At 42.8% G+C, this 20,619-nt stretch overlaps 1 protein-coding gene across 2 annotated transcripts in view; it reads left to right on the top strand.

Moving 5' to 3' along the window:
- The first annotated feature begins 14,580 nt into the window (after window positions 1-14,580).
- LOC114649936 (NEDD4-binding protein 2-like 2) overlaps window positions 14,581-20,619 on the top strand; it is an 83,028-nt gene continuing 76,989 nt past the window's right edge. For both annotated transcript variants that reach the window (XM_051927189.1, XM_028799316.2), the window contains exon 1: window positions 14,581-14,715. The gene's annotated coding sequence lies outside the window, so the exon portion shown is untranslated. The remainder of the gene's footprint in view (window positions 14,716-20,619) is intronic.

Raw genomic sequence — 20,619 nt, 5'->3', positions numbered from 1 at the left:
ATTTTCGTTTTGTGTTTTGATTTATTTCTACATTTGGTTAAAGCAGTAGGAATTCACTGATTCTTGGAGCGTAGTACTTTGGTAACTGTACATTCCCATGAAACTTGCAAGGATGGCTTTATCAACTCTGCTTAAATGTGAATAGAGGTACAAAAAAAAGATGCAAGTTGCAAATTTTTGTCAGTGGTTCAGGTGCTGGCACATGCACATGCACATGACTCATTTTTGAATGATTTTTGTCCTGCATTTCAGGGCTAGAAGTAGCCGCATATGGCTATGGCCAAAATGTTTTGATGACAGCAACAGCGGAAACCCAGTTAGTAAGTGGAGTTTGGGTGAGGCCATGCAGAATAAATTTCGGGTGATGCCAGAAAGGTTCTGGTAAACAATATGATGACTCAGCAAGGGTAGGTGGGTCATTAATCAGGTAGTTTGCAGCAAGAATGCGGAGATGTTGACCTCAGTGGAACAGGGCCAGAAGCCTTGCTTGGGGTTGGTTTGTTCTCAAGTACTGTCAATAGCATCCAGTTATCCCTGTTTTGGGGGTTAGCTCAGAGATATGTAGGTGGATAAGCCTATTGTGTCCTGGATAATGGACTATTTGTTGGGCAGACCGTAGTTTGTGAGAGTTGAGGATTGTAAGAGCATCACTGGAGCACTACAAGGAATAGGCCTGTCTCCTTTTCTCTTCTCTCTGTACACCTCAGACTTTAGATATAACACTAGGTCATGTCACTTGCAGTAATTCTCTAATGATTCTACACTTAAGGGGTGTATCGATAAAGGCAGTGATACAGTATAGGAGACCTATTGTTTCTTGGTCCAAAGAGAATTGAGTACAAGTTAACATAGCAAAACCAAGCAGGAGCTGGTTGTTGACTTTCGCAACACCAAAATGCCTCTATGTCGTCACTATTCAGGGAGTAGATGTGGAGGTTGTGTACTTGGAGGGGGGGGGGGGGGTCCACAGAAATGACAGGTTGGACATGTCTCGGAACACAGAGGAACTATATAAGAAAGGGAAGAATAGGCTCTTCTCCCTTAGGAGACTGTGTTCCTTTAATGCGGGTGGTGGCATCCTTCACATCATCTTCAACTCTGTGATGGTCGATACAATTTTCTACGACGCGCTGTGATGGGCTGGTAACATCACTTCAGATGAGGCTTACCAAATCAACAAGCTAATTAAAAGGGCATGCTTAGTTATGAGACACTCACTGGACACCCTGAAGGTTGTAGCAAAGGAGCGAATAAAAACGAAACTGAATGTCATTATAAACAATGCTGCACATCCTCAATCTGACGCACTAACACTGAGAACTTTCAGCCAAAAAATCATTAAGCAGAAGTGTGTCAAGATACGGTACAGGGGTACCTTTATACCTACAATAATATACCAATATAATGCCTCACTGTGACTGCCAAGTCAGAACTTTTCTTTCTTTTAAAAATATTCTTCCTTTTAGTCATTCTGGTGCATGTTCAGACTATAGCGTGTATGTGTGTATATATTTATTTATCTACATATTTATGTATTTATTTATTTAAACTTATGTAAAAAGTCAGATTTCCCCCTGGGGACAAATGAAGTTCTATCTATGTCACACCATACCATCTTCTAAGCCAGCTTAATCCTGAGCAGGGTTGTGGGGGGTTGGAGCCTATCCTAGCACGCATAGGGTTCAAGGCTATTGCAGGGTGAACACAGTCTTCCACATACCCTATACTGTACAGTACATTGTATAAAACTTTTATACCTTATATATATACCTTATATATATTTAACTGCTCAAAAAAATTAAAGGAAAACACATCAGATCTCAATGGGGAAAAAAAATCCTGCTGGATATCTCTACTGATATGGACTGGATAATGTGTTAGGAACGAAAGGATGACACATCGATTGATAGAAATTAAAATCATCAACCTACAGAGGGCTGAATTCAAAGACACCTCCAAAACCAAAGTGAAAAAATGATGCGGCAGGCAGGCTAGTCCATTTTTGCTAAATTTCAACACAACAACTCAGAATCATATTCCGCAACCGCAGGCTCCCAGTGCTGCAGCAGCTCATCATAAAAGCATATCCAAGCCGACCGCGGTTGCACTGTGAGCGCTGTTGTCGATGGGTGATGCGAGGAACATTATAAATGCATGGAACAGTATTACTTGGCCACTAACCTGGCCACGACCCTGCCTGACTGCAGTGACTGTGTCTAGGACAGTGGTAGCTCCCGCTACAATAAATAACTGTGTTATTCCTGTTTCAAGCTGAATAAAGCTGGTTTTGCTAAAGTACTGAGAGTCTGCCACGTGTTTTGTGGTGCAAGACGGGGACTCGCATGTCACATGGTACCAGAAGTGGAGTCCTTGCACCAATGGATCCCCAAGAAGTACACTAAAATCCAAAGCAAAATGAGGCTCCAGCGGCCGTCCCTACCTTGTTGCGGCCATGAGATGTGCTGCCGAAGATAGCTCCCTCAGATGACCCTGAGTGTTTCCTATTCTGCTTTGAACATATGGCAACATTGCTGTTCTGGGACAGGGGAGCCTGGGCAGCTATTTTGACCCCGTTTTTAACCAGCGAAGTCCTCCAAGCCGTACGGAATCTCTCTCCCGAAAGGCTCAATGATTATGATTACCTGAAGCAACAGATCCTCCTCCGCACGGCTGTGAGCCCAGTGGTCAAGGGGAGCCAGTTTCGGCTGTGGCATATTGATTCAGACTGCCCTGTACGAGGACAGATCCAGGGCATAGTTGATCTGATTCAAAGCTGGATCCGTGGAGACCCTTTTGAGCGCATTATGAGCGAAGCTTGCTATTAATACAGTCCTGTCAGGGATAGATGAGAGCCTTTGTGATGAAATGCTACGGAACAACGTCCACTTGCTGCTGGATCTGACCCGCAGACTAGAGGGTGCACAAGCCTCCTAGAAACAATGGGGCTACCCAGACTTAACCCTGATATTGATCCAGCCTACACAGACCTTCAGGGTCGCCAGCGCCATGGGTAGAAGACACCAGAGTGTGAACACCATAGTGTGGACTAAACACAGCTGCTTTCGCTGTGATCAACTGGGACATCTGGCTCGGGAGTGTCACCTCCCACCTGCATAAACAATGAGTATCGGTCTGACTCAGGTATGCGGCTCACAAGTTTCCCCCAAGATGTTAAAGGAGGATATGCTTAAGGTCTCTATTACGTTGGCCAGACAGGAATTCTCTGCACTGTTGGACTCTGGAAGCGACCTATGCGTAGTCTGCCATGACTTTCTCTGGCAGACCCCTTATAAGACCACAGATAAAGTAAACATCCACTGCATCCATGGGGACATTAAAACATACAGTGCATACGGAAAGTATTCACAGCGCATCACTGTTTCCACATTTTGTTATGTTACAGCCTTATTCCAAAATGGATTAAATTCATTTTTTTCCTCAATATTCTATACACAACACCCCATAATAACAACATAAAAAAAGTATACTTGAGATTTTTGCAAATTTATTAAAAATAAAAAAATTGAGAAAGCACATGTATATAAGTATTCACAGCCTTTGCCATGAAGTTCAAAATTGAGCTCAGGTGCATCCTGTTTCCCCGATCATCCTTGAGATGTTTCTGCAGCTTAATTGGAGTCCACCTGTGGTAAATTCAGTTGATTGGACATGATTTGGAAAAGCACACACCTGTCTATATAAGGTCCCACAGTTGACAGTTCATGTCAGAGCACAAACCAAGCATGAAGTCAAAGGAATTGTCTGTAGACCTCTGAGACAGGATTGTCTCGAGGCACAAATCTGGGGAAGGTTACAGAAACATTTCTGCTGCTTTGAAGGTCCCAATGAGCACAGTGGCCTCCATAATCCGTAAATGGAAGAAGTTCAAAACCACCAGGACTCTTCTCAGAGCTGGCCGGCCATCTAAACTGAGCGATCGGGGGAGAAGGGCCTTAGTCAGGGAGGTGACCAAGAACCTGATGGACACTCTGTCAGAGCTCCAGAGGTCCTCTGTGGAGAGAGGAGAACCTTCCAGAAGGACAACCATCTCTGCAGCAATCCACCAATCAGGCCTGTATGGTAGAGTGGCCAGACGGAAGCCATTCTTTAGTAAAAGGCACATGGCAGCCCACCTGGAGTTTGCCAAAAGGCACCTGAAGGACTCTCAGACCATGAGAAAGAAAATTCTCTGGTCTGATGAGACAGATTGAACTCTTTGGTGTGAATTCCAGGTGTCCCGTTTGGAGGAAACCAGGCACCGCTCATCACCAGGCCAATACCATCCCTACAGTGAAGCATGGTGGTGGCAGCATCATGCTGTGGGGATGTTTTTCAGCGGCAGGAACTGGGAGACTAGTCAGGATAAAGGGAAAGATGACTGCAGAAATGTACAGAGACATCCTGGATGAAAACCTGCTCCAGAGTGCTCTTGACCTCCGACTGGGGCGACGGTTCATCTTTCAGCAGGACAACGACCCTAAGCACACAGCCAAGATATCAAAGGAGTGGCTTCAGGACAACTCTGTGAATGTCCTTGAGTGGCCCAGCCAGAGCCCAGACTTGAATCCGATTGAACATCTCTGGAGAGATCTTAAAGTGGCTGTGCACCGACGCTTCCCATCCAACCTGAAGGAGCTTGAGAGGTGCTGCAAAGAGGAATGGGCAAAACTGGCCAAGGATAGGTGTGCCAAGCTTGTGGCATCATATTCAAAAAGACTTGAGGCTGGAATTGCTGCCAAAGGTGCATTGAAGTATTGAGCAAAGGCTGTGAATTCTCAGTTATTTTATTTCTAATAAATTTGCAAAAACCTCAAGTAAACTTTTTTCATGCTGTCATTATGGGGTGTTGTGTGTAGAATTCTGAGGAAATAAATACAGTACTTAATACTTAAGGATGGTTTTCTGTATCGGGTGATTTCTGATTGCATGGGTGATGGACGTATTGCACAGTTGGTAGTACCAAGTGAGCATAGGGAGATGGATTTAAAAATTGCTCACAGTCATGTTTTGGGGGCGTGCCGATGGAACAAATTTCGAAACGCTTGTTTTATTGGGTGAATATGTACCAGGATGTGGAGCGATTTTGTAAAGCCTGTCCCGAATGTCAAGTAGTTTCCGCTCACAGACCTGCCAGGGCACCCCTTGTACCGATGCCTATTTTAGATGTCCCCTTTGAGAAGGTGGGATTAGATATTGTTGGCCAAACTTCCCAGGAGTAAAAGTGACTTTCAGTATATGCTCGTGTTAATCGATTACGCCACAAGATACCCAGAAGCAGCAGTGCTGCGGCGGGCAGACGTCCAAACTATTGCAAAAGTGCTCTCAGATGTGTTCACACATATTGGTATGCCTCGCGAGATTCTCACTGATCAGGGCACACCCTTTATGTCTCGCATTATGAAGCAGCTATACGAAAGTTTCAGAATTAAGCAATTACACTCCACAGTTTATCATCCACAGACAAATGGCCTGACTGAACAATTTAATAAAACTCAAAAACAGATGATTCGGCGGGTATTCCATGATGATCCAACTTCCTGGGACACTGTAGTACCTTTCCTCCTCTTTGCTGTCCGGGAGGCCCCACAAGCTTCCATTGGCATGAGTCCTTTCAAACTATCATTTGGCTGGCAACCACGCAGGGTATTGGGACATTTTTTGGAAGAATGGACAGGGACTCGCAAGACACCCCGGGGGGGAGGTTTGTCAACTGAGTCGTTTCACTGCAAGAGTAGATTGCCAGATTGTACTCTGTTGCGGTGGAACATCAGCAGCGCAAGCAGGAGGCACAAAAACGTAATTATGACAAGACGAGCAAACTCCGTGAGTTTAAGAAGGGGAATTGCGTGCTGGTGTTGATGCTGTCCGATCCACATAAATTTCAGGCCGAATGGCAAGGGCCAGCAATGATAGAAGCGTACGTCCCCAGTGAATTATAAAATCAAAGTTCCTCTGCGGCAGAAACCTGTACAAATTTTGCATGTTAATCTTTTAAAGGAGTGGCACAACCATCACGAAGTCCTGGTCACGGCCATAGCGGTCCCCCAGACTGAGGTCGCAATTGGGGATGATTTAACTGACGCCCAGAAAGCGGAATTGCTATTGCTGATCGACGGGAACTCGGACGACTTTTCGGCAATGCCTGGCCGGACGACGATTGCAGAATACAAGATTGCCACTCCACCCGGTGTTACTATACAGGTGCCTCCATATCACGGAAAGGAACAGATGCTCCAATTAGGTGTTATTCAGCCAAGCAAAAGCAAACAGAGAAGTCCAGTTGTACTCGTCTCGAAGTCCGACAGTTCGGTTCGGTTCTGTATTGATTTTAGGTATTTGAATAAGATTTCCAAGCTTGATGCGTACCCAATGCAGCGTGTGGACAAGCTGTTGGAAAAGCTCAGGCAGGCTTCATATATCTCCACCTTTGACCTCACAAAAGATTATTGGCAAGTCCCCTTGGAGGAGTCTAGTTGTGAGAAGACCGCGTTTGCCACTCCAGCCGGGTTGTTTGACTTTACAACACTCCCTTTTGGTTTCCATCTTGCACCGCTGACCTTTCAGCGAATGATGGACCAGATCCTGCATCTCCATTCTGCATATGCGGGTGCCTATCTTGACGATGTGGTTGTTTTCTGTAATGACTGGGAATCTCATCTTGTCTGCCATCGGGCGGTGCTTGACAGTTTACTGGTGGCAGAGTTGACAGCCAACCCTAAGAAGTGCAAGCTAGGTATGTCAGGAGCCCACTAACTGGGATATTCCATGGGGAAGGGTTTATTCAAGCCTCATATGGACAAGGTGGGAGAGGTGCTTGCATATCCCCGTCCCGAAACACAGAGGCAGGTTTGTGCCTTCCTCAGGCTCGTGGGGTATTACAGGCAGCTCATTCAAAATTTTGTGCATCAGGCTGCCCCCTTCGAATCGTAGTGTTGTCTGGACCAACGTCTTTGAGAGCGCTTTCGCTGACGTAAAAGTCGCTTTATCATCATTCCTGGTTCCGGAACCAGAACAGAAGTGTTGAACTGCTATGATAGAATGCTGGAAATAATGGTGCCTAAGAACATCACATACTCATTACTTCTATAACCTGAACATTATGTAAAGGACAGACAGAGAGAGAGAGAGAGACAGTGTATTCAGAAAGTATTTAGACCCCCTCACTTTCTACACACTGGACACATTTTCCATTTTTACCCATCAGCCTACACTCAGTAACCCATAATGACAAAGCAAAAGTTTATTTCCAAAAAGGTTTACACATTTATTAAAAATCAAAAACTGAAATATCTTATTTATAAAAGTACTGTGACCTTTCATTCAATACTTTGTAGAAGCCCCTCTTGTAGCACGGGTAAATACCACAAGATTTGCAAGTGATACTGAGAAGAGAAACGAAATAGAGGAGAGTTAGTAATGGTACAAATGACTGAAAACAGAAATGAATGTGTACAGATAATTGCTAGACAAAAGTTGTGTGTCTTCAGCTTGGATTTAAAGCTGAGAATGAAGGGGCGTCTCTAATGATAGCAGGCAGGCCATTGCACAGCTCTGGAGCCCTGTAACTAAAAGCTTGATATTCCATTGTTATTTTATTAATCCTTGGCATCATAAGTAGGCCAGCATCTTGAGAACTTAATCTATGCTCTGGTTTTTAAGTATTGATAAATTCAGATTGGTAAATAGGCCATTTAAAGCTTTATATGTAAACTGGGAGCCAGTATGATGACTTAAGAACTGAAGTTATGTGTTCATACTTTTTGGTTCTTGTAATGATTCTTGCATCAGCATTTTGAATTAACTGAAAGCTGCATAAGGTAATGTTTGAACAGCCAGTGAATAATGCATTGTAGCAGTCAACCCTACTAGAACTATATGCAAAAGTAAATTTTTCAGTATCCTACATATCTAAAAACCACCTTTAATTTTTCTATATTTTTAAGATGGTAAAGCAGGTTATGTAATGTATTTTAAAGGACATAGCTCCATCAAAGATAACGCCGAAGTTGAGTGCTGATTTAGTAAACTAATGGCTAGTCCAACTGAGTTTGCTGTCTGTGTCATTTCTCCAGTAAGTAACATCTGTTTTTTCTTTATTCGGAGACGTGCAATTCTCTTCCATCCAGTCTTTTAATTCTTTGACACTGTTAATTAAGGGCACTATCGGAGAAACATAATTCGATATAAAAAATATATAGCTGGTTATTATCTGCATATGTGTGAAAATGAATGTTATGATCTCTAATGATAGTCATATGAAAAAGTCTGGGAACCCCTCTTAATTCTTTGGATTTTTGTTTATCATTGGCTGAGCTTTCAAAGTAACATCTTCCTTGTAATATATGACATGCCTTATGGAAACAGTAGTATTTCAGCAGTGACATTAAGTTTATTGGATTAATAGAAAATATGCAATATGCATCATAACAAAATCAGACAGGTGCATAAATGTGGGCACCCTAACATAAATATTACATCAATACTTAGTTGAGCCTCCTTTTGCAAATATAACAGCCTCTAGACGCTGTCCTCCTATAGCCTTTGATGAGTGTCTGGATTCTGCATGGAGATATTTTTGACCATTCTTCCATACAAAATCTCTCCAGTTCAATTAAATTTGATGGCTGCCGAGCATGGACAGCCTGCTTCAAATCATCCCATAGATTTTCAATGATATTCAAGTCAGGGGACTGTAACGGCCATTTCAGAACATTGTACTTCTCCTTCTGCATGAATGCCTTTGTAGATTTCGAACTGTGTTTTGGGTCATTGTCTCGTTGGAATATCCAACCCCTGCATAACTTCAACTTTGTGACTGATGCTTGAACATAATTCTGAAGAATTTGTTGATATTGGGTTGAATTCATCCGACCCTCGACTTTAACAACGGCCCCAGTCCCTGAACTAGCCACACAGCCCCACAGCATGATGGAACCTCCACCAAATTTGACAGTAGGTAGCAGGTGTTTTTCTTGGAATGCGGTGTTCTTCTTCTGCCATGCAAAGCGCTTTTTGTTATCACCAGATAACTCAATTTTTGTCTCATCAGTCCAAAGCACTGTTCCAAAATGAATCTGGCTTGTCTAAATGAGCGTTTGCATACAACAAGCGACTCTGTTTGTGGTGTGAGTGAAGAAAGGGCTTCTTTCTCATCACCCTGCCATACAGATGTTCTTTGTGCAAATTGTGCTGAATTGTAGAGCGATGTACAGATACACCATCTGCAGCAAGATGTTCTTGCAGGTCTTTGGAGGTGATCTGTGGGTTGTCTGTAACCATTCTCACAATCCTGCACATATGACGCTCTTGTATTTTTCTTGGCCTGCCAGACCTGCTGGGTTTAACAGCAACTGTGCCTGTGGCCTTCCATTTCCTGATTCCATTCCTTACAGTTGATACTGACAGTTTAAACCTCTGAGATAGCTTTTTGTAGCCTTCCCCTAAACCATGAGACTGAACAATCTTTGTTTTCAGATCTTCTGAGAGTTGCTTTGAGGATCCCATGCTGTCACTCTTCAGAGGAGAGTCAAAGGGAAGCACAACTTACAATTGACCACCTTAAATACCTTTATATCTCATGATTGGACACACCTGTCTATGAAGTTCAAGACTTAACGAGCTAATCAACCAATTTGGTGTTACAAGTAATCAGAATTGAGCAGTTATATGCATTCAAATCAGCAAAATTACAAGGGCACCCAATATTTGCACAGCCAGTTTTTCACATTTGATTTAATTGCATACAACAAAATACTGCTTCACTAAAAATCTTTGTTTGGAAAACACCCCAGTACTCAGATGTTACTAAGAAATGAAAGACATACCATACTTTTTTGTTGAAAGTAGAGTAAATTATTATGCAAGGTGAGGGGGGTTCCAAAACTTAATAATGTACTGTAATGTAATTCCCAATGAAAGCATGTAAGGTGAAATCAGTAAAGGTCCCAGTACTGGGCTCTGCAGGACCCCCAAGTTCTTGTAGCAGTGCACCACTCTTTGAGTAGTGACCAGACATAGAGGCTCTTTGGTGTGGTGAAAGTCTATAACCAGCTCCCTGGTTTGTTGATGTTAAGATGCAGATGATTCTCTTTACACCAAGAAACAAAGTCCTCCACCTGACTCCTTTCTTCTGTCTCATCCCCCTTATCACTACTTTCCATTAGTGCAGAATCATCTGAGAATTTCTGCAAGTGACATGACTAGGTGTTATATAATAATAATAATAAATTACATTTACAGTGCATCCGGAAAGTATTCACAGCGCATCACTTTTTCCACATTTTGTTATGTTACAGCCTTATTCCAAAATGGATTAAATTCATTTTTTCCTCAGAATTCTACACACAACACCCCATAATGACAACGTGAAAAAAGTTTACTTGAGGTTTTTGCAAATTTATTAAAAATAAAAAAACTGAGAAATCACATGTGCACTGTGAATACTTTCTGGATGCACTGTATGTAGCACTTTTCTCTCTAAGCGCTTTGCATAGACAAAGGGGAGCCACTTCAACCACCACCAATGTGCAGCAGCCATCTTTTTGCCAGTACAGTCACTACAAATTAGGTATTAGGTGGTGAAGTGGTTTGAGAGGTAGAGTTAGCCAAATAGAGACAGAGGATGATTAGGGGGGCAGAATGGACGGGGCTGTGATGGGCAATTTGACCTGGACATCGGGATGAACCCTACTCTTTTCAAAAGATGCCCAGAGAGAGTCAGGACTTTGGTTTTATGTCTCATCCGAAATACAGCACCATATTTACAGAACATTATCCCCATCACTCCCCTGGGGTATTGGGGTCCACACACAGACCACAGGATAAGAGCCTCCTGCTGCCCTCTCCAACACCTTTTCCAAATGTAATCCAAGTTTTTCCTGGCTGGTCTTCCATCCAAGTACTGGCCATGCCAAAACATGCTTAGCTTCATGTGGATGACCTGTTCTGAAGTGCATGTGATATGGCTGCTGAAGTATATTCTGTATAGGCTGAGATGTACAGAGAAAAGGAGACAGGAGACATCACAGTCCTTGAGCCTCACAAACTGTGGTCTAACCAACAGGTAATCCATTATCCAGGACACTATAGGCTCAATCACCTGAAAATCTCTTGAGCTTATAATTAAGAGGGATGGCTGGATGGTAGCAGCTGATTTAGATAGATAGATAGATAGATAGATAGATAGATAGATAGATGACTTGCCTTATATAAAATCCCCCACCATTTCTTTATTTTTATTGACATTTAATTTGATCTCATTAAGGGTACACCATTTAATCAGTGCTATTTCCACATTGCTGTACACAGATAAGTCCTAAGTTGTGAGGAAGCCCTTAAGACTAAAGTCATCAGCAAAGTTGGCTGTTCTTATAGAAACCATCTAAGACAGTGCTGGGCACAAGGCAGACAGTACATCACAGGACCCATTCACATTCATGCATGGTCAATTTGAAATTGCCCATCCAACATTTGTTCATGTACAGTAAATAGAGGAGTGGTGATAAGACACAGCTCTATGGAACCCCCGTACTCAGATTGAGGGACTTGGAGATGTTCTCATTAGGTTCATCACCAATTTCATGCCAGAAAGAAGATCCAATTTGCAAATAACACAAGCACTGATAGATACCCTTGTCCATCAGCCTGTCAAAAAACTTGAAATGGGCAATTGCAATAATGGCAGAGCTTATAATAATAATAATTCTTTACATTTTACATAGCACTTTTCTCACTACTCGAAGCGCTTTACATACTGAGTGGGGAGCTACTTCAACCAGCACCAATGTGCAGAATCCACCTGGATAATGCAAAGGGAGCAATTTTTGCACCAGTAGACTCACCACACATTAACTATTAACTATTCAATCTTCACCAATTAGAGATAGGTGAAGATTGGAGGGCCAGAATGACTAGGTCATGGTGGGCAATTTTGGCTGGACATTGGGATACACCCTTTACGAAAGGACGCCTAGGGATCTTTTATGACCACAGAGAGTCGTGACCTCGGTTTTACATCTCATCCTGCCATTTTTACAGCACAGTGTCCCTGTCATTGCACTGGGGCTTTGGGATCCACACACAGAGCACAGCGTAAGCGCCCCCTGCTGGTCTCACCAACACCTCTTCCAGCAGAAACCCAAGCTTTTCCTAGATAGTCTCCCATCCAAGTATTGGCCGGGCCTAGATGTGCATAGTTTCAGGTGGATGACCTCTTCTGAAGTGCATGTGGTACAGCTGCTGGTAAGGTGAAGAAGAGCGTCTGACTTTGTGTGTTCACTAATTCTAGACATTGAACAATGTCATGAAGTCCCAGGAACACAGTGTCTTCCAACAATCTATTTGACCTACCTGTTGGCATACTGGTCAGGATAGGCACATTAGACATTCCAAAGGAACAACTATTGAAGCCACAGGTCTGTGGTCATTGAGGCAACATACTTTACAGTTCTACTATCTACTATGCTTCTTAGTAAATTATTCCACTAGGGGGCTCCACCCCCTGCTTGCTTTGCTCGCCCACACCCGGGTTTGGTAAACTGGATATACAATTTAAAGAGATTGTTATTTTCATTTCATTCATTTTCATTAATTTTTTATTTCTTGATATTTGCCATATTCGCCACTTCACGTCTCTGTTGCTCGTGGTGTGAGGAGGGGGGCTGAATGCACATGCTCTTCTGAAGTCCCCTCTTTAAACGGTGATACAATGAGAAACAAATACATTTTTTTATACCTCCTATTTGCTCAGTCAGCTGCTTGTTTGCTTCCTGCTGCCGTGCTGCGTGATCTGCATGTTGTGCTGCGCTTCTAACATTTAAAAGCCTGTACAGCAGCTGTCCTTTTGTCTCACTGCCTTGTCTCGCGTGACGTTAAAGTGTCTACGAGAAAGTCACGTCTCGTCTCGTCTCGTCTCATCTCCTTCCAAGATTTTTTTTTATAACAGAGAGACTTGAATGAAGAAATATTTCTAATGTTAGTACGAATGTTGCCCTTATTCATAAAGAACTTGTTTTAAATAAACAGCTAGCGTTCACCATATTTTGTGCCACTTCTTATACAGTGCCCTCCATTATATTTGGGACAAAGACCCATTTTTCCTTGATTTACCCTCTGCTCCACAGTTTAAAAATTACAAATCAAACAATTCAGCCGTAATTAAAGTGCACATTGCAGACTTTCATTTAAGGGTATTTGCATACATTTTGGTCACACCTTGTAGAAGAGACAACACCAACTGACAAGTAAATCTTTGTCAGGTTTAGATGATTGGCTGTAAATCTCATCAGTGTTGCTTATTGTTTTTTGTGCAGTGGGATGTGTGTAACCCCTCAACCCCAAAGTGGTCATAAATAATCATTTTCACCCAGTACACACTCATACAGATGTTTTACTAATTTAGAGTCGCATGCTTTTGAGATGTTGAAGGAAACCATGGTACCCAGAGGAGACCCTATCTAGACACTTAGAAAATGTGTGAACTGCACACAGAGAGTGACCAGGCTGTAATCTGAACCCACTAACCCACTGTGCTTATATCTGAACAGACAAACAGCCGGTGCTGACATCAGGCGTCATGCTCTTATTCTAACAGACCAGGGGTGTCCAACTGTGATCCAAGAGGGCCACAGTGGCAGCAGGTTTTCCTTCCTGACACTTTCTTAATCAGTAAACCAATTTCTGCTGCTAATTAAACTTTTTTTTTGCCTTAGTTTTATTTGACTTGCTGTTTAAGACTCAGACCCATTAATTGTAACAAAAGACCAGTTAACCTCTGTCCATCAAATAAACATTTGAAAATAAAGAAAGGTGAAGTTCTCATTAAGGTTAATCTGCTCAGGTCAGCAAAACATTTTGACAGTGCTCTTTAAAAGGAAAATCAACAGTCTTGAAAATGTCTCATTTTTTTCATGTGCTTCATAATCCAGATTATCCACCAGGGTGTCTTCGCACCCAGGCCATAGACTTTAGCAGATGGACAAGCGGTGGTGGAGCGGCAGAGGTAGCAGTCTCTCAGCTATTGTGTTGCAGATGGCACTCTAGATCAAAGATCTGAGTTCTCAAGGCTCTCCAGTAACTCCTTAGAAGGGCCAAGCAGTCCATTGCAGGTGTCGGCAGCACTCGACACTTTAATGAATCAGACAGTAGGTTTTCTTTTCATCCCACTTTTGACTCCACTTTAGTGCCAGAATGGATCCTATCTTATTCTTTACATGGCTCTTTTAGGTGGCTCGCTATACCCTAAAAGGACTGCTCGCCTTTTCCACACTAGATGGAATTCGGTTCGTGACTTTTCAGACTTGCCATTTTTATAGGCTGTGCTGCCCGTGGCTGTGAAGCTGCTAATCATACTTTGTAATTGTAAAAATGGTTCAGAAAATGAATACATTACCAGTTCTTACGAAACGCCATTTCCGGGTATCTTTCTTTTCATGCTGTTTTGAGTTAATGCGGGCGTTTTCCGAAGAACTCGTAGTACATGACAGTCTAAACAGCTCATTATAAGTGAACTCAAACTCCCATAATTCAACACGCCTGCATCGCGATGACAGATCAACGGACTGTCGGAGAATTCGATTTCCCCATAGTGCACCGCGATAGTGACGTGCCGACATTTCAGCGATGTTTTTGTTATGGAAGATGGCGTCAGAGTTTGCCGGCCTACGGTTAAGAAGTAGAAAAATCAAATAATGCAGCAAGACAGAACCACGGAAAAAGGTGTGTGTAGAAAACAACATTAAAGAATGACATAAAATATAGATGATACTGACCGTCTTCTTAATTTGGACGAGGAAAGGTCAAGAACGCTGCCCATTTGCTCTTGTGTTGAACGTTATTACGATTCTTCCTACCCAAGGGAAGCTAGTATTTTTAATAACCTTATCAGCAAAATCTACCTATCAATATAATTTACTTCTGGCTTGGCTTTATGAAAAGAGCTGTATATTTCATTTGCTGTATTCTTCTTTCGCCAGGCAGACGTATTACGTGTTCTTTAGTTTACCGGAAGGCAGTTAACTGTGTACACACCTCCGGCATTCCGTTAACTCTTTTCCAGTTTTCATTCATTTTTGTTCAGTAAGCTCTTGCGATTATAAAAGCGAATATTATTTTTATAAGACGTAGACTCTACGGTGTACGTATGGCATTTCGTTTGGTCTTTAATACCCAGTAATAAACAATGTGTCATAATATAAGAAGTTTCTGGATGAGATGTCGGGCAACTTCGCCATTAACTAAACAAACGAGCCCGATGAACTGAATGGAGTCCTCTCGTTTATCCAAGTTCGTATATTATGTTCAAAAAGACTAATTTTAGTAATGTGTTTATCAGGCTGTTGCTTTTGGCAGTTTACAAAGATGCCATGTTTGTGGATGTTTATAGCCCGTGATACGAAATTCAAGAACTGTTTTTAAATTGCTGTTTGCTGTCATTCGAATGCAGAGTGTGCTCATCACTTCACTGGTGTATTATGCCTTCCTGAAGCAGTGCACGTTAGGAAGTAAAAGTTGACATTTGAATTTGATTAGCATTCAGAGTTTGTAATTACTAAGTGTGAATGTGTGTGTGGTGACAGGACTCCTTGCCGCTGTGACCTCTCACTTGGGGTGTGTGATTTTTTAAGCCCATTTGCCTTTAGTTTACACAAATTGAACTTTTGTTAGAGCGCCTGTTATTTATTAACTCGTGAAACTCAATGTATGGGTATCGATTACAAATAGTGTATTTTTTAGCGTCTCACTAATTTTGTGCTGTCATGCGGCAGTAATTGTAAACGTCAGTACGTGTCAAAGTAACAGATTTTCCTGACTGACCTTCTTTGATTTGTTTTATACTTGCTGAAAATAATGTAATTGTTCCCAATAACTAATGCAAAATTTTAGGCTTAATTGTTTATTAGTTTCTGAGATATAGAGGCTTTAGTGTTCTTAATTTTACTGTAAAAACAAGTGCACAGGCAAATCCAAACTAAGTGGGTAACCGGGTTTATACAAGTTTCTTAAGAAATTCCATTTACATGTGCGAGTCCACTTATGGAGTTCTCCCTTAGCAAAACGCTGTCGTCATAATACACAAACAATTCGGACGTGAGCGTCACTAGGCTTTGCGCCCAAGGAACCAACTTACCCGAACTCTTGTATAACATTTCAGTAATTATTTAACGCCCTGATGCTGATCTTCCTGATCATAACATAGGTCATTACAGTAGCAATTCATAATTAATTGCAGAACTACGGTATTTGAAGGTTCCTCTACAGTGCCTCTTTCTCTTGCACGATTTGGCTCAAAAATTAATCGGCACATTGTCATCTCATAACAGGCTTACGTTTCGAGTTTGTTATTTTCCCGTCCAGTCGTTTTAACTCTAGACCAGGGTTTTTCAGTATCGGTCCTGGGCACGCACTGTGGCTGCAGGTTTTTGTTCCAGCCAGATTCATAATTAGTGACACAAACTGATAACACTTATCTCATTTAATTAGCTGGTATTTGTTTCCTCTTCTCTTATTCTACATTCGGAAAAGCACAGCAGTACGATTTTTATAATTGTAAGACATTTGGAAATTTTTCTATTTATACTGTAGATTTAAGTGCTTAACTCTTTTGTTGATTATATTTTGCCCTTTCTTTGTGCAGTTTGCTCCCTTTACCTATCTTCATAATGACAATTCAAAACTAACAGAGCAGACACCAAGGCAAACAATACTGAATCAAGTAAATGAGTAAATAATGGATTCATTAAACAGAACACCTGGAAAAGTAAAAAAAAAAAATGCAGTATTCCTGTATAACTGCGGAGTACATATTATATATATATATATATATATATATATATATATATATATATATATATATATATATATATATATATTTTTTTTTTTTTTTACCACACTTAGTTTTCTAATTTCTATATTGTTCCTAAAGCACAGAATCTGGGAAATAAAAGCTTACTTAATGAGCTCAAGAGTCCAAATAAAAACAGAAGCTGGTTGGAACAAAAACTTGTAGCCACTGTAGGTCCCTAGGGCCAACTTTGAAAACCCTTGCTCTAGAGCAGTTTTTCCCAAACTCGGTCCTGGGGAGCCCCTGTAGCTGCAGGTTTTTGTTCCAACCAGCTTCTGTTTTTAACTGAACTCCTGGGCTAATTAAGTGAACTGATATTTCCCAAGTTCTGTGTTTAGGGAACAATATAGAAATTAGAAAATTAAGTTTGCTTAAAAAAAAATATTAAAATGTACCAAGCAGTTATATAGGAATAATGTATTTTTTTCTTTTTAACAGTATTTTTATCTTGATTTTCCTTCTACTTTTCTAGGTCTTCTAATTGTTTAATTAATCCATTATTTACTAATTAGTGGGTCTGACTCTAAAGTAGTTCCAGCCTTTGATTATTCAGTGTTGTTTGCCTGGGTGTCTGATCTTCTCGTTTTAAATTGTCATTATTAAGATACAATGAAGAGGGAAAAACTGGACAGAGAAAGAGCAACGTATAATGAAATCAACAGAAGAGAGTTAAGCATTTAAATCTATAGCAAAAGCAGAAATATTTCTAAATGTCTTATAAATGTAAAAAATCATGCTGTTATGCTTTACTGAATGTCGAATAAAAGAAAAAAAAAACCAGCTAATTAAATGAGATCAGTGCTATCAGGTGTTGTCACTGATTAGGAATCTGTTTGGAATAAAAACCTGCAGCCACAGGGGTTCACCAGGACCGAGTTTGGGAAACACTGCTCTAGACCATCCTCAAGAGACAGACAGACAGACAGACAGACAGACACACACACACACACACCCATCGAGATATCAGTGCTTTCAGTATCGGGGAATTCTACAGCATTGAGATCCATTAAAAACTGAAGGTTGAAATTATTGACAAATCCAAAGCTTTCATTCCTCCCCCATAGATGATAGGTTATGGTGGGGGAGGGCACAGAGCAAAGATACGGTCACCATGAATCCGAAAACTGAGCACTTCTCCTGAGCAGTGTGGGGAATGTTACTTTTAATAGTAACTTAGTTACATTACTCATCACTAAGTAACTACATATGTTATATAGTTACTCATTATAATATGTAATGTGTTACTAACAGTGCATTACTTTCCCATTTTTTGTATGGGAAAACTCAACGGTTTTTCATTTGTTATTAAATCCAGCATTTGTTATTTTTATTATTTATTTATTTTTTATTAAATCCTAAGCCCACATAGAACCTTCAACAAAAAAGACTAGAATCACAGATGTAATCGATTTTGTTGAATTTTATAAATATAATTAGTCCTTCATATTCTGTGAAGTAAATAGTATCCATCCCACTTTTACATCTTCAACTTGAGTCACCAACGATTCATGGTATGAACACTGAACACTGGGCACTGCATCACTTCATCCCACCGTTTCAGCATATCTATTCCAAATAGCTGGATGAAAACTAAACTGATACTTTAATACGTTTCTGTTACATGAATGCATGTGTTGTGTTATGTGTTACTTTAATAAAATCAGACTGCGTAGTGCACATTACTTTCAAGATGTTATCCCCAACACTGCTCCTGAGATTGTGCTGCTGACCATAGTTAGCATTGTGCTTTCAGCTCATCGCAATAAATATAGCAATTTTTGAAATATCCATCCATCCATCCATTGTCTCCCGCTTATCCGAGGTCGGGTCGCGGGGGCAGCAGCTTGAGCAGAGATGCCCAGACTTCCCTCTCCCCGGCCACTTCTTCTAGCTCTTCCGGGAGAATCCCAAGGCGTTCCCAGGCCAGTCGAGAGACATAGTCCCTCCAGCATGTCCTGGGTCTTCCCCGGGGCCTCCTCCCGGTTGGACGTGCCCGGAACACCTCACCAGGGAGGCGTCCAGGAGGCATCCTGATCAGATGCCCGAGCCACCTCATCTGACTCCTCTCGATGCGGAGGAGCAGCGGCTCTACTCTGAGCCCCTCCCAGATGACTGAGCTTCTCACCCTATCTTTAAGGGAAAGTCCAGACACCCTGCGGAGGAAACTCATTTCAGCCGCTTGTATTCGCGATCTCGTTCTTTCGGTCACTACCCATAGCTCATGACCATAGGTGAGGGTAGGAACATAGATCGACTGGTAAATTGAGAGCTTCGCCTTGCGGCTCAGCTCCTTTTTCACCACGACAGACCGATGCAACGCCCGCATTACTGCGGATGCCGCACCGATCCGCCTGTCGATCTCACGCTCCATTCTTCCCTCACTCGTGAACAAGACCCCGAGATACTTGAACTCCTCCACTTGGGGCAGGATCTCGCCACCAACCCTGAGAGGGCACTCCACCCTTTTCCGGCTGAGGACCATGGTCTCGGATTTGGAGGTGCTGATTCTCATCCCAGCCGCTTCACACTCGGCTGCGAACCGATCCAGAGAGAGCTGAAGATCACGGCCTGATGAAGCAAACAGGACAACATCATCTGCAAAAAGCAGTGACCCAATCCTGAGCCAACCAAACCGGACCCCCTCAACACCCTGGCTGCGCCTAGAAATTCTGTCCATAAAAGTTATGAACAGAAGCGGTGACAAAGGGCAGCCCTGGCGGAGTCCAACTCTCACTGGAAACGGGTTCGACTTACTGCCGGCAATGCGGACCAAGCTCTGGCACCGATCGTACAGGGACTGAACAGCCCTTATCAGGGGGGCCGGTACCCCATACTCTCGGAGTACCCCCCACAGGATTCCCCGAGGGACACGGTCGAATGCCTTTTCTAAGTCCACAAAACACATGTAGACTGGTTGGGCAAACTCCCATGCACCCTCCAGGACCCTGCTAAGGGTATAGAGCTGGTCCACTGTTCCGCGACCAGGACGAAAACCACACTGTTCCTCCTGAATCCGAGGCTCGACTATCCGACGGACCCTCCTCTCCAGGACCCCTGAATAGACTTTTCCAGGGAGGCTGAGGAGTGTGATCCCTCTGTAGTTGGAACACACCCTCCGATCCCCCTTCTTAAAGAGGGGGACCACCACCCCGGTCTGCCAATCCAGAGGCACTGTCCCTGATGTCCATGCGATGTTGCAGAGGCGTGTCAGCCAAGACAGTCCTACAACATCCAGAGTCTTAAGGAACTCCGGGCGTATCTCATCCACCCCCGGGGGCCTGCCACCAAGGAGTTTTTTGACCACCTCGGTGACCTCAGTCCCAGAGATGGGGGAGCCCACCTCTGAGTCCCTAGGCTCTGCTTCCTCATTGGAAGGCATGTTAATGGGATTGAGGAGGTCTTCAAAGTATTCCCCCCACCGACCCACAACGTCCCGAGTCGAGGTCAGCAGCGCACCATCCCCACCATATACAGTGTTGACACTGCACTGCTTCCCCTTCCTGAGACGCCGGATGGTGGACCAGAATCTCCTCGAAGCCGTCCGAAAGTCATTCTCCATGGCCTCCCCAAACTCCTCCCACGCCCGAGTTTTTGCCTCAGCAACCACCAAAGCCGCATTCCGCTTGGCCTGCCGGTACCTATCAGCTGCCTCCGGGGTTCCACAGGACAAAAGGGTCCTGTAGGACTCCTTCTTCAGCTTGACGGCATCCTTCACCGCTGGTGTCTACAAGCGGGTTCGGGGATTGCCGCCACGACAGGCACCGACCACCTTACGGCGA

The sequence above is a fragment of the Erpetoichthys calabaricus genome, chromosome 4 (assembly GCF_900747795.2).
Source record: "Erpetoichthys calabaricus chromosome 4, fErpCal1.3, whole genome shotgun sequence".
NCBI classification, from domain to species: domain Eukaryota; kingdom Metazoa; phylum Chordata; class Cladistia; order Polypteriformes; family Polypteridae; genus Erpetoichthys; species Erpetoichthys calabaricus.
Note: the sequence above shows the minus strand (reverse complement) of the source record. Positions and strands in the feature narration are given on the sequence as shown.